Below are 10,999 nucleotides of genomic sequence, written 5' to 3'. Positions count from 1 at the left end.
CTTGTCTTCAGAACATTCTTAATCCCAGCAGGAATGCTTTCAAATTTATTCCCAGGGCAGTTGCCCTCCATTTCTCTTCTCTTCACTGCTAACATTCTAATCCCCACTGCTTCTGCCTCTTCAGCTCATCACAGAAATGGAAGGCACAAGTAGCATGCCCTGGGCTCTAAATCCTAGCCAGAGTTCCCTTGGCATTGAGCATACCAATATATCCACCAGATAGCATGGCCTATACTAAAACTCTGGAGGAGACTGTAATGAATTGAGTCAGTATTTAAAGTTAACATCCGCAAGCAAATGGAAAGATATCTCAAGATATGAGCCGCCTGTGTGAAAGAAATATGGAGTCCTGTAAACATGCCTGTTTAATAAATTGGCTCAAAGATATACCCTATACCTGGCACTTATGCACATAATTTAGTAATTGCCTGATATTTTCCAGACACTGATCATTTTGAGTTTACAGTTTGGGAGCTTAGGAAGAAAGCTTCCCAACTTTTGAATATTTTTGCCTATCTGTTTGTAGCTTTTAATGTTGATTCTAGATAGTCTGTCAGAAACGAAGTAAAGATGAATATCCTGATCATGATAAAAACCCAGGACCAACCTATCGGGTGCCCCGCTACACTGAAAGTGTCCAAGTTTCAAATTCACATTAAAGCTGCAGCTCATGAAAGCACAGGATTTGTAGGCAAGGGGAATGCTGGGATTTGAGTCCCTCAGTACTTCTAAGTATTTCTTGATCTTTGGAATTATTACTATAACTTCTGGTACAAGTACACAGATTATTTCAGATAACTAGAGCGTACAATTGTTTCTTCTTTGTTTCAACACAAAAGGTTAGAGACATGCCATTGCAGCAATTTAAGGAGATCAGAAGGCCCAGTATCTTCAAGTCTGAATGCAAAGTCACAACTAGACTTATTTTATATTTTTTTTCCACTTTCTATTGCTCACATAGGATAAACAGAAAACTAGCAGCTTAGATAGATTTTATTGTCCTATCCACATAGATTCAAGGTCATAAGTAAAAGCAGTCAGATTTCAGCCTCTAAGTCAATAGTAAGACCACCATGAGCATACTAACAGCAAGTGAAGACTGACAGACTATCTCCCACTCCTGGTGTGAATCCCTATGCTCTTCAGCTGAGGACACAGAACACTGGGCAATGAATTTGCCTGGTGCATGGAGTAAAAGCCTTATGACTGTGGTTTCAGGACTGAGGAGATGGCTGAGTGGGTAGAGTGCTTGCTGTGTAAGCATGAGGACCTGTTTTCAGATGCCAGAAACTAAGCTAGGCATGGCGATTTAAGTCTGTAACCCAGCCATGGGTGGTGGAAGCCGTTGCTGAGGAGAAGTGGAGATATTCAGATCTTGAGACTCCCTGGCCAATTAGTCTACCCAAAAGAGCAGAGTATGCTCTAGGTTCAATGAAAGACCATGATGCAAAAGACAAGGTGGGTAGTAAAAGAGACCAAATTCTGGCCATCACATATGCCCACAGGGATGAGTGTGCCTGCATCACACACATGCACAGACACAAATCACAGGAAACTGATTACAGCTCTTCAAAGAGATTTTCCAAATCTCTGGGAAATACAATGTATGATGGGAAATCACAGTCTTTTGTTTCTTATTTTCAAAGTACAATGTTTTATAATGATTATTTTGAATTCTTTGTAATCACAAAGTATACACTTTGCATTCTAAAGACAAGCCATGCCCAGAATTAATTAGAAATATATGACAACTTTTGGATTTGGAAGTGAGTGCAAGAAATAAATGTGATTGAAGTATTGTGTTCAAAGGTTGTTTTGTTACTTGTTTACTTGTTTTCTTACTGTTTTCTTTGGGTGAACTTTGGCTTGTAGGAGGTACCGTGATTTGCTTACCCAGAGATTTTCATGTACTACAAGGTGGGTGGAAAAGCAGGTAAATATGTTACAATCAATAAAACTGCATCACTTTATGGAAATAGAACTTATTCTTAAATTTTCCTCAGTTTGCATAAATCAACAAGCACATCTTTTGCTTTAAGCTCATCTCACAGGGTGTATGACATTTCTTTGGTTCTGTTTTCAACAACAAATATGAGTAATGGAAAAAGGAGCATAAGAGATGATTCTTGGTCAGATTTCATACATGACTCTAATGACATCTTCCACATTCCTGCTTTTGATTAGCCTCATATCTTCCTGACAACTTTTCACATGGATCTTTTCACAAGTTACCTTCTTTGATTTCTGCCACATCATCAGTGTCATAAGGCTGCTGTGTGGAGACCTATGGGAGTTTTTTTTTGCCACAGTGAAAAACATTTAGAACACACTTTTGATACAACCCACAGGTGTTGATGTGCTATATATTTTCCTTTCATTAACTAGATTAATGCACCTCTCAAATCTCACCAGTAAAGGTTCTTATTGCAGCAGATGGTGATTAGCAGAGACTCACAACTGTAGAAAGTACATAGAATAAGAACCTGTGGAGTGCTCAACCTAATGGGACACCTATATTTCACACTCTCACCCAAAGGCTCAGGGATCATTTCAGAGGAGGGGATGGAAAGGTCACAAGAGCCAGAGGAGGTAGATGACTACATGGAAACTGTGCTGTCTGGACACCACAGGGTAATTGCACATATGAATCTACAGAACTTATGACAGAGTCCCAGCATGGATGCAGGAGATGGACAGGAATCTCCAGTCCTAATTACGTATGTTTTGGCAGTTGATAGATGCTCAGAGAGGGAGAGTCAGTTTTCCTTACAGGTGTTATGCCTGAATATGAACATTCCTAGAACTTAGATTCAATATATTTTATTTTTAAAGTTATCATACAGTATTCTTTAGTTTTTTTTTTTTCTTTTTAGAGTTAGAGTCACCACATGTAGCCCAGGCTGGTGGTCTCAATCTCATGATAGTCCTGCCTCAACTTCTCAAATGCCTGACTTACTATTTTGCTTTTAATTTGGCCTGAACATATCTGACCAAACAATGGAATTTTTGTTATATTACATTGGTATTACACATATATTTTCCAGTGTATCGCATTTTTTTCTGTAATATTTCCTATTCTCTCTGTTTTCCTTCTTGTTATCCTTTTGTTTTAGTCAGAGTTCTCCAAAGAAACAGAACCAGTAGAATGAACATTACTATTTTGCTTTTAATTTGGCCTGAACATATCTGACCAAACAATGGAATTTTTGTTATATTACATTGGTATTACACATATATTTTCCAGTGTATCGCATTTTTTTCTGTAATATTTCCTATTCTCTCTGTTTTCCTTCTTGTTATCCTTTTGTTTTAGTCAGAGTTCTCCAAAGAAACAGAACCAGTAGAATGAACATATATGTACAGAGATTTATCAGCTTAGCTCACAGGATAGAGTCCTAGTAGTCCAACAATGGCTGCACCACACTGGAGAGGCTGAGAATCTGTAGTCACTCAGTCCACAAGGCTGGATGTCTCAGTAGTCTCGATCTGGCACTGAAGGTCTGACAAATTCCAAAAGATCAGCTAGTCTTCAGTCTACAGCAGCAAGACGAACTCACCAGCAAGAGAGAAGGCAAGCATCAAGAAGCCTGGTGTTCTCCTCTGCTGTCGCCTTTTATACAGCCTGGCATCAGAAAAGTAACACCCACATTTAGGGTGTGTCTTCCAGCTTCAGATGATCCAATTAAGAAGATCTCTCTCATTTCAGTTAATCCCAGATCCAGTCAAGTTGACACCCAGGATTAGCCTTCACACCTTTTAAATTGTATTAGTCAATTTAAGAAATCCATTTATGATGCTGAAATTGTTAGAAGAAAACATAGGCAGTTTTCTGCAAGGTATAGTTGTACAAAATGATTTTCTAAGTCAGACTGCAGTTGCTCGGGAATTCATGTCAACAATTACAAATGGGACCTCATTAAACTAAAAAGCTTCTGTACAGCAAAGGAAACAACCATTTGAGTGATGAGTAAGCCCACAGTGTGGCATAAAACCTTTATCAGCTATACATCTAACAGGGGATTCTTATCTATAATATACAAAGAACTCAAAAAACAAAGAGTCAAGAAAACAAATGACCCTATTAAAAAATGGACTATGGATCTGAACGAGACTTCTCAAAAGAAGTGATAAAAATGACTAAGTAATATCTTTAAAAGCATTCGGTATCCTTAGTAATTCGGAAAATGAAAATCAAAACTAATTTAAGCTTTCATCTTACCATGGTTAGAATAGCTTACCATGGTTAGAATGCTGGCTTGGATATGGAGAAAAGGGAACACTTGTTCACTGCTGGTGGATTGTAAGGTAGTGCAACCACTGTGGAAATCAGTGTGGAGAACTATCTAAAAACCTAAAAATAGATCTACCATATAATCTGGTTATATCACACCTTGGCATGTACCCATCAACATCCTACTACAGAAATACATACCCAGCCAAATTGTTTCTGCTCTATTTCTCAATAGCTAGGAAGTGGAAACAATATAAATGTCCTTCAACCCACAAATGGATAATGAAAATGAGACACACACACACACACACACACACACACACACACACACACACACACACACACATATATATATATATATATATATATATACAATGGAGTTTTGCCCAGCAGTGAAGAAAAGAAAAATCATGAAATTTGCAGGTAAATACATGGAACCAGGAACTGTTATACTAAGTGAAGTAACACAGACTATGAAAACCAAGCGAGGTGTGTTCTCTCTCATTTGGGTATCCTAGCTCCAAATTCATAGAAGGAATATATATCTTGATGTAGCTTCAGGAACCAGGAAATTGGAAAAGTATCATGAGGGTAAAGGGAAAGAAGGAGCTAAAAGAGGGGGATAGTAGGAGACAGATGTTATCAAGGAGGAAATGGGAAAAACAGGGCTATTTTAACAGGGGAAAGAGTAGGAAGGGTTATACAGAGGGAGAAAGAGGAGAGATAAATAATGCTCAAGTGGTTTGAAAAACCAGAGGGAAATATATTAGTTCAAAAGCTTACTGAAAAATACATATCACAATATGATTGCATGTGTATAGCTGAAGGTGATATAACTAAAACCACAGTGCCAGACAGGGGAAACCTCGAGTTATTGGCCAGTATAGTCCAAGAGACTCCCTAAGTCCCCCCAAATAGTACAGACTAATAACACAACCCTTGGTTGTCTCCCAGAATTTGAAAGTAAGACCCTATTACCAAAGACAGCACATACTTTGGACACAGGGCTTGGAGCAATCAAGTGGTGACTGATTTGGAAGCCTCCTCGCTGAAGACCAGTTCCCATAGTGTCAGAAAACACTATGCAAACTCCCAAGGGAAGAAATCAATCAATGATTACTTCTAGCTGTAATGTCTATGAACTATAGCATTGACCAGGCCCCCCCTAAATCACCTATACTGGTGCAGTAGCCACACTTTTATCTTGGAGCTAATCAACAGCTGTTTAATTAGATGTAAGGCAGCCCATGAGTTCCATGGGAAGAAACTCATGGATGGTACTGTAACATAATCAAATACACCTGACTGGATAGGTCATAGATCCTGGAAAAAAACCTATTTTTGTTATAACCCAAGACTAATATAATTTCTTACTGTATTCTTAATATATATACTTTTATTTGTAGACAAGTGTACCTCTCACTACCCATCAAAGAAGCCTCTTTTTGCAGAAGATGGAAACTATTACAAAGTTTCACAACTGACCAAATACAGAAAATATGTGTATGTAAGGTATCCAGCCCTAAGTGATGCATCCTCTCTACCTACAGCTCGGGAACCTAGTATAATAACGAGCAGAAAGAATATCAATGCATCTCTCAACTTCTCCAGTGAAGATTCCTCACGCAACAGATGGGAGTTAACCCAGAAAACCACAACTGCCAAAATGCAGAGAATAAGAAACTGTAGCGCTGAAGAGGACACCTACATCTGCCACCCAAGGCTCATGAACCATTGCAGAAGAGGGTATGGAAAGATTGTAAGAGCCAGAGGTGGTTGATGACCACAAGGAAACATAGTTATTTCCTTGGTTTTATTTATTTATTTATCTATCTATTTATTTAATTTGTTCTTTTTGAGACAGTGTCTCTCAGTAGCCCCAGCTGGCCTAGAACTCACTATGTAGACTAGGCTGGCCTGGAACTCACAGAGATGTGCCTGCCTCTGCCTCCCAAGTGCTGGGAGTAAAGCGGTACACCAACACATCCAGCTCAGGGAAACAGAATTTTACAGACTACTGGGAAGGTACTCATATTTACTTACAGTAATGGTAACAGCCAGCACAAGGCTCATTCAAACTCACACCAGACAAAATCCCAGCATAGATGTGGGGAAATAAGAAGTCCCAAACTTAGCTCAGAAACTGTTGGCAATTAATCACTACTGAGAGAGGTAGAGTTGGTTTTCCTTATGTGTGTGAGGCTAGATAAGTTCACCAGACTCCAGTGGATGGACTCACACTGAAAAACATTTGGGTATACAAACTTTCCCTTAGTATGTATGACAGAGTACAAGAGTACATGAAAACTGATTCAGATGTATAATGAGGTGCAGGTATGAGAAGGGATGGAAATATGATCAAAATATATTGTATGAAACACAAAAATTCAATAAAATATTTTAAATAAATAAATAAAAACCAAGAGGCCTATTCTGGCCACTGGTTCTCATAATACACAGTACATATTTAGCTTAGCAAACTGTTTTTAAAAAATCTTTAGAGACAGGATGCCCTTGAAGCCCCTGGTCTACATAGTTCCAGGTCAACCAAAATCTCTCAGAGATCCACCTGCCTCTGTCTCTTCAGTACTAGGATTATAGACATGTGTCCTCACCTCTGGAGCAACAAATTTATTAAACTTCACTTACCAGTATTTTATTTTAATTTGTAGGTGTGTTATCCTTTGAAGGAACACAATGGCACCTCCAGACCTATGAGATCAATTACTCTTTTTCATCTGACATGTATATTATGTTTCTTGATCCTTCTTCAAATACGTAAAATAATGCCACTTAGAGCTCTTAACATTCTGATCCCCAGAACCTGTGGATGAGTTTACTTGATAAAAGAGACTTTCCTAGGCAATTCAGGATTTTATGATGGGAAGTTTGTCCTGGTGAGCCCAATGAAGCCACAGGTTTCTTTTAAGTGAAACAGGGATGCTGAGAGGGACAGAGAGGAGAGAATGGAGCACAGTTTGGAGTTGTAGAACTGTGAGGAGACCCTTGTGACACACAACTGTCTTTTGAATGTCAAGCTATGGACAGACACCTGCTTCCCAAGATGGGTTGCAACTGCTTGCTTAAGATCATCACACACTTGTTGACTGTTGACTTGCCATAGGAGACAGGGAGAGTCAGCCTTCTCTCCTAACCAACCAGTCGACCTTAGCTGTGTAAGGGGGAGGGACTAAGCAGAAAAGGCTTCAGGGAGAGGCTCTGACTCCCATATTGTGAGGCTGTGGGGGTGGTCACTATCCACTCCTGGATGGAGGTTTTCCAATGCCACCTTAAGAGCGGAGCACCTACACTTCTGTAACTAAACCTCACCCACTGCTCTGTAAGGAAACCCAGCAAACTCTTTAGGTTCCCAAACTACAGCTGGATGAAATTACACATCGTTGCAAATGCAACTTCCAGAAGAAATCAGCCTTATTAGTACTTTGATTTTATCTCAGTGAACCCATTTCAATTTTTTCATCTCCACTACTGCAAAACAGGTAAATTTATTACCTTAAACTATTAAATTAGTAGTGATTTAGTTTAATAACCACAGAAAAGTACTAAACCATATTGGGTGTGTATCAATTACCATTCTATCCAGCACTCACTATTTCTCTTAAACAAGTTGATGTTTACTGCTCATGCTTTTGGACTTTGGGCTTCATAATCAGTTTTCACATCTTTATCCTTTCAGGCTCAACCTCATTTATCACAGAGACTATCTTCTTGGCATTCTTTGAAGAAAGGTCTTTGAATGGTCATTTTATTTTCAACTGTTCATTGTGGATTGTATTTATTTTCTATAATCGCCAAGTAAGTGAGTTATTGGAGAATAAAACTCTATTTGCTCAAAGAAGTCTCAAGTTAGCACTCCACTGTGTCCCTGCATATACTGTAGCTTTTAGGAGACAATTAAATATAATGTAGTTTGTGCTTTTGTTCTATAAATTGCTTCTTTCTACCATTTTAGTTAATTAGCTGCTAATTAAATTATTTTCTCATAGTTAATGAGCTATATGAAAACTAAATTAACTATAAAATTTCTCTTACATAACAATATTTTAAAATTTACTCTTGAGAAAAAATAAATCATTCCTATTAAATTTTTTGACAGTGCCTGTCAGGAAAAACCTTTAGATTTTTGTTTTGTTTTAATTTATTCTGTTGCTTCCTCATCTAATTCTTTTCTCTCTGGTATTGAACAAACCATATAATTCTTCAGTTCCAATGTCCTTCTAACTTAGTTAATATATTTTTTCTAATTTGCTAGAATTTATATTTTTTTAATAAATTTGAAATGTTAAACTTAATAGCATTTTTGTCTATAGCATTAATTTATGATATTCTTCATAATTGTCTGATTATTCTGGATAAAAATGATAAACTTTATTATCATTTCACAAACCAGTTCTTTGTTTGCACTGATTTACTGTTGTTTCCTATTCTCTGTTTCACTTATTTTTACACTGATTTTCATTCTTTACTTATATTTAGTTTGTTGTTTTCCTTTTTATCAAGATGTTACTTTCAGTACTGGTTTGAAATCATTCATATTTCTTTCTTTTAAAGTTTTTATTTATTTTTATTTTACATGCATGAGAGTTTTGTGTGCATAGAGGCTAGGAGAGGGAGTCAGATCCCCTGGAACTGGAAATAACTCAGGTCCTGTGGAAGAGAAGCCAGTGATCTTCATCACTGAGTCATCTCTGCAGTTCCGGGGAGCTTCTCTCTCTCTTCTTTCTTTCTCTCTTCTCTCTCTCTCTCTCTCTCTCTCTCTCCCTCTCTCTCTCTTTCTCTCTTTCGTCTTTTTTGAGCCTCCCTGCAGCCATAGTTGGCCTGGAACTCACTATGTAGACCAGGCTGTCCTTGAACTCACAGACATCTGCCTGCCCGCCTACCTCTGCCTCCCTCCCAAGTGCTGGGATTAAAAGTATGCACCACCACACCCACTTGCTATCATATTTTCTAATGAAGGTATTCAGTCCAGTAACTTTTCAGTATCTATTGCCTACATATTTTTTAAACTTTGTGAGAATATTCAGAGAATTGTAATGGCCTATGTTTTTTCTGCTGTCAGTTCTGAATAATTTTCAGTTGATTAGATTTTACCCTCATTGTGTTTGATTTTCCTGCTTTTTCCCTTTTCCCATGTGTGGTAACTGTTGATTGAATGTGCAGCACTGTGTTTTCTAGCTTGACAGCTGCAGCACATTGCCATTCCGTAACAGTGCACACCTGCAAGGTCAGACGTTTGGGACTCCACATCTTCACCCTCACTCCTAGCATCTGAGTTTCAGCATGACATGTTTCTTCTCAGATGTAGTTAAGTCATTTGGTAATAGTTTTATTGGGGGGTCTTTCTTTTAAGATTTTCTAGAACAGGAACAATCAGTTCAGAACTTGTTATTCTCCAGCTCTCAGACTAGGCTCTTCTAGGCTTCTAGGTACAAGTTTGCCTGGGAGCACATTGTATTCTCAGTCCTGTTGGAATATGCCACCTCTTAACATTTGAGTTGACTTTCCCCACTCTCAAGTAGTTTTTAGCTTGTACATATGTTGATCAATAGTTAGCTGAACTGTGCAGAGAGACTTTTCAGACATCACACATTGTCACAGCAAACTTTTCTCTCCATAATACTATCTGATGAATGGCAGGTGGTTTGGTCTACATGACTTCTAAAATGTCAACCCAGGGAACTCATCAGACTGCATGTTCTTTCTACTCTTCACTTAAAATTCTATCAAGGATACAAGTTTCAGGATGACAGGTATCCCTCCAAAGTTTCCATGTTGCTGGTATAGACGATGGATGATGTCTTTATTTGTTCCATTGAAGGCTAAGCTCAGACCACGTTAGTTCACCTGAGCTGGAAACAAAAGTTCTACCTTTAGTAAATCTCAAAGACTTTATTTGGACATCAAATAACATTAAATTTATTTGAGTTTTGTTCTCTTAAATAAAATAATCATTGTGTGTACCTTTATATGACCAGGGCTAAGTTACTCCTCCTTAAGCAATCCTAAGAGGTCACCATAGTGATGCTGAAATTAATGTGGGCACCTGATGGCCACAGTGCACTAACACCCAGAATACTTGGACTGGAGCAATTCTTCCAATTCTCCCTATAACTGGGATTATGGGAGTACAACATAACTTCCAGCAATATACTTTATCTGTAAGTTACTATCTAGTTTAAAATGTTCCTTTATTTCTTCCTTGTATTTAAAATACTTACTTGGTATTTAAAGTTCTAGGCACATAAATTCTTACATTTAAAATGAAGGAGAAAAAGTACACAAGGAAATCCATTATTTAATAACTACAATTATACTTTATGTGTGAACTCTTCAAACACTATAATTTATAGACAAAAGTACAGAGTTAAGAGCAAAAGAAAGAATAAAAACCAACTCAACCAAAATTTACTCTAAAATGTAATAGCATTAATTTGAAGAACTATATTAACCTGACACTCTGATAATTGAATAAAGCTATTTTTGGCATAAATGAAAATTAGTTCTTTAACAATACACACAAGCAAGGTCAGATACTACACCTGTGTTATAGCTTTCCACTCTTTCAGAATGATCTGAATTTCAGGTGATAGATTCTTTGGGACATAAAAAGATTTTGGCCACCAAAATTATTTATAAAGTAAGAAAATGCCAGTGAAAGGATTAAATTTTAAGACGGCGTTGTTAACTTCTCACAGTGATTATAAAGCTTTTCAGCAGCAGGATTCCAATTAGCAAAGAGTTCGGACC

Source organism: Nannospalax galili, unplaced genomic scaffold, assembly GCF_000622305.1.
Source record: "Nannospalax galili isolate Female #2095 unplaced genomic scaffold, S.galili_v1.0 scaffold115, whole genome shotgun sequence".
NCBI lineage: Eukaryota > Metazoa > Chordata > Mammalia > Rodentia > Spalacidae > Nannospalax > Nannospalax galili.
Note: the sequence above shows the minus strand (reverse complement) of the source record.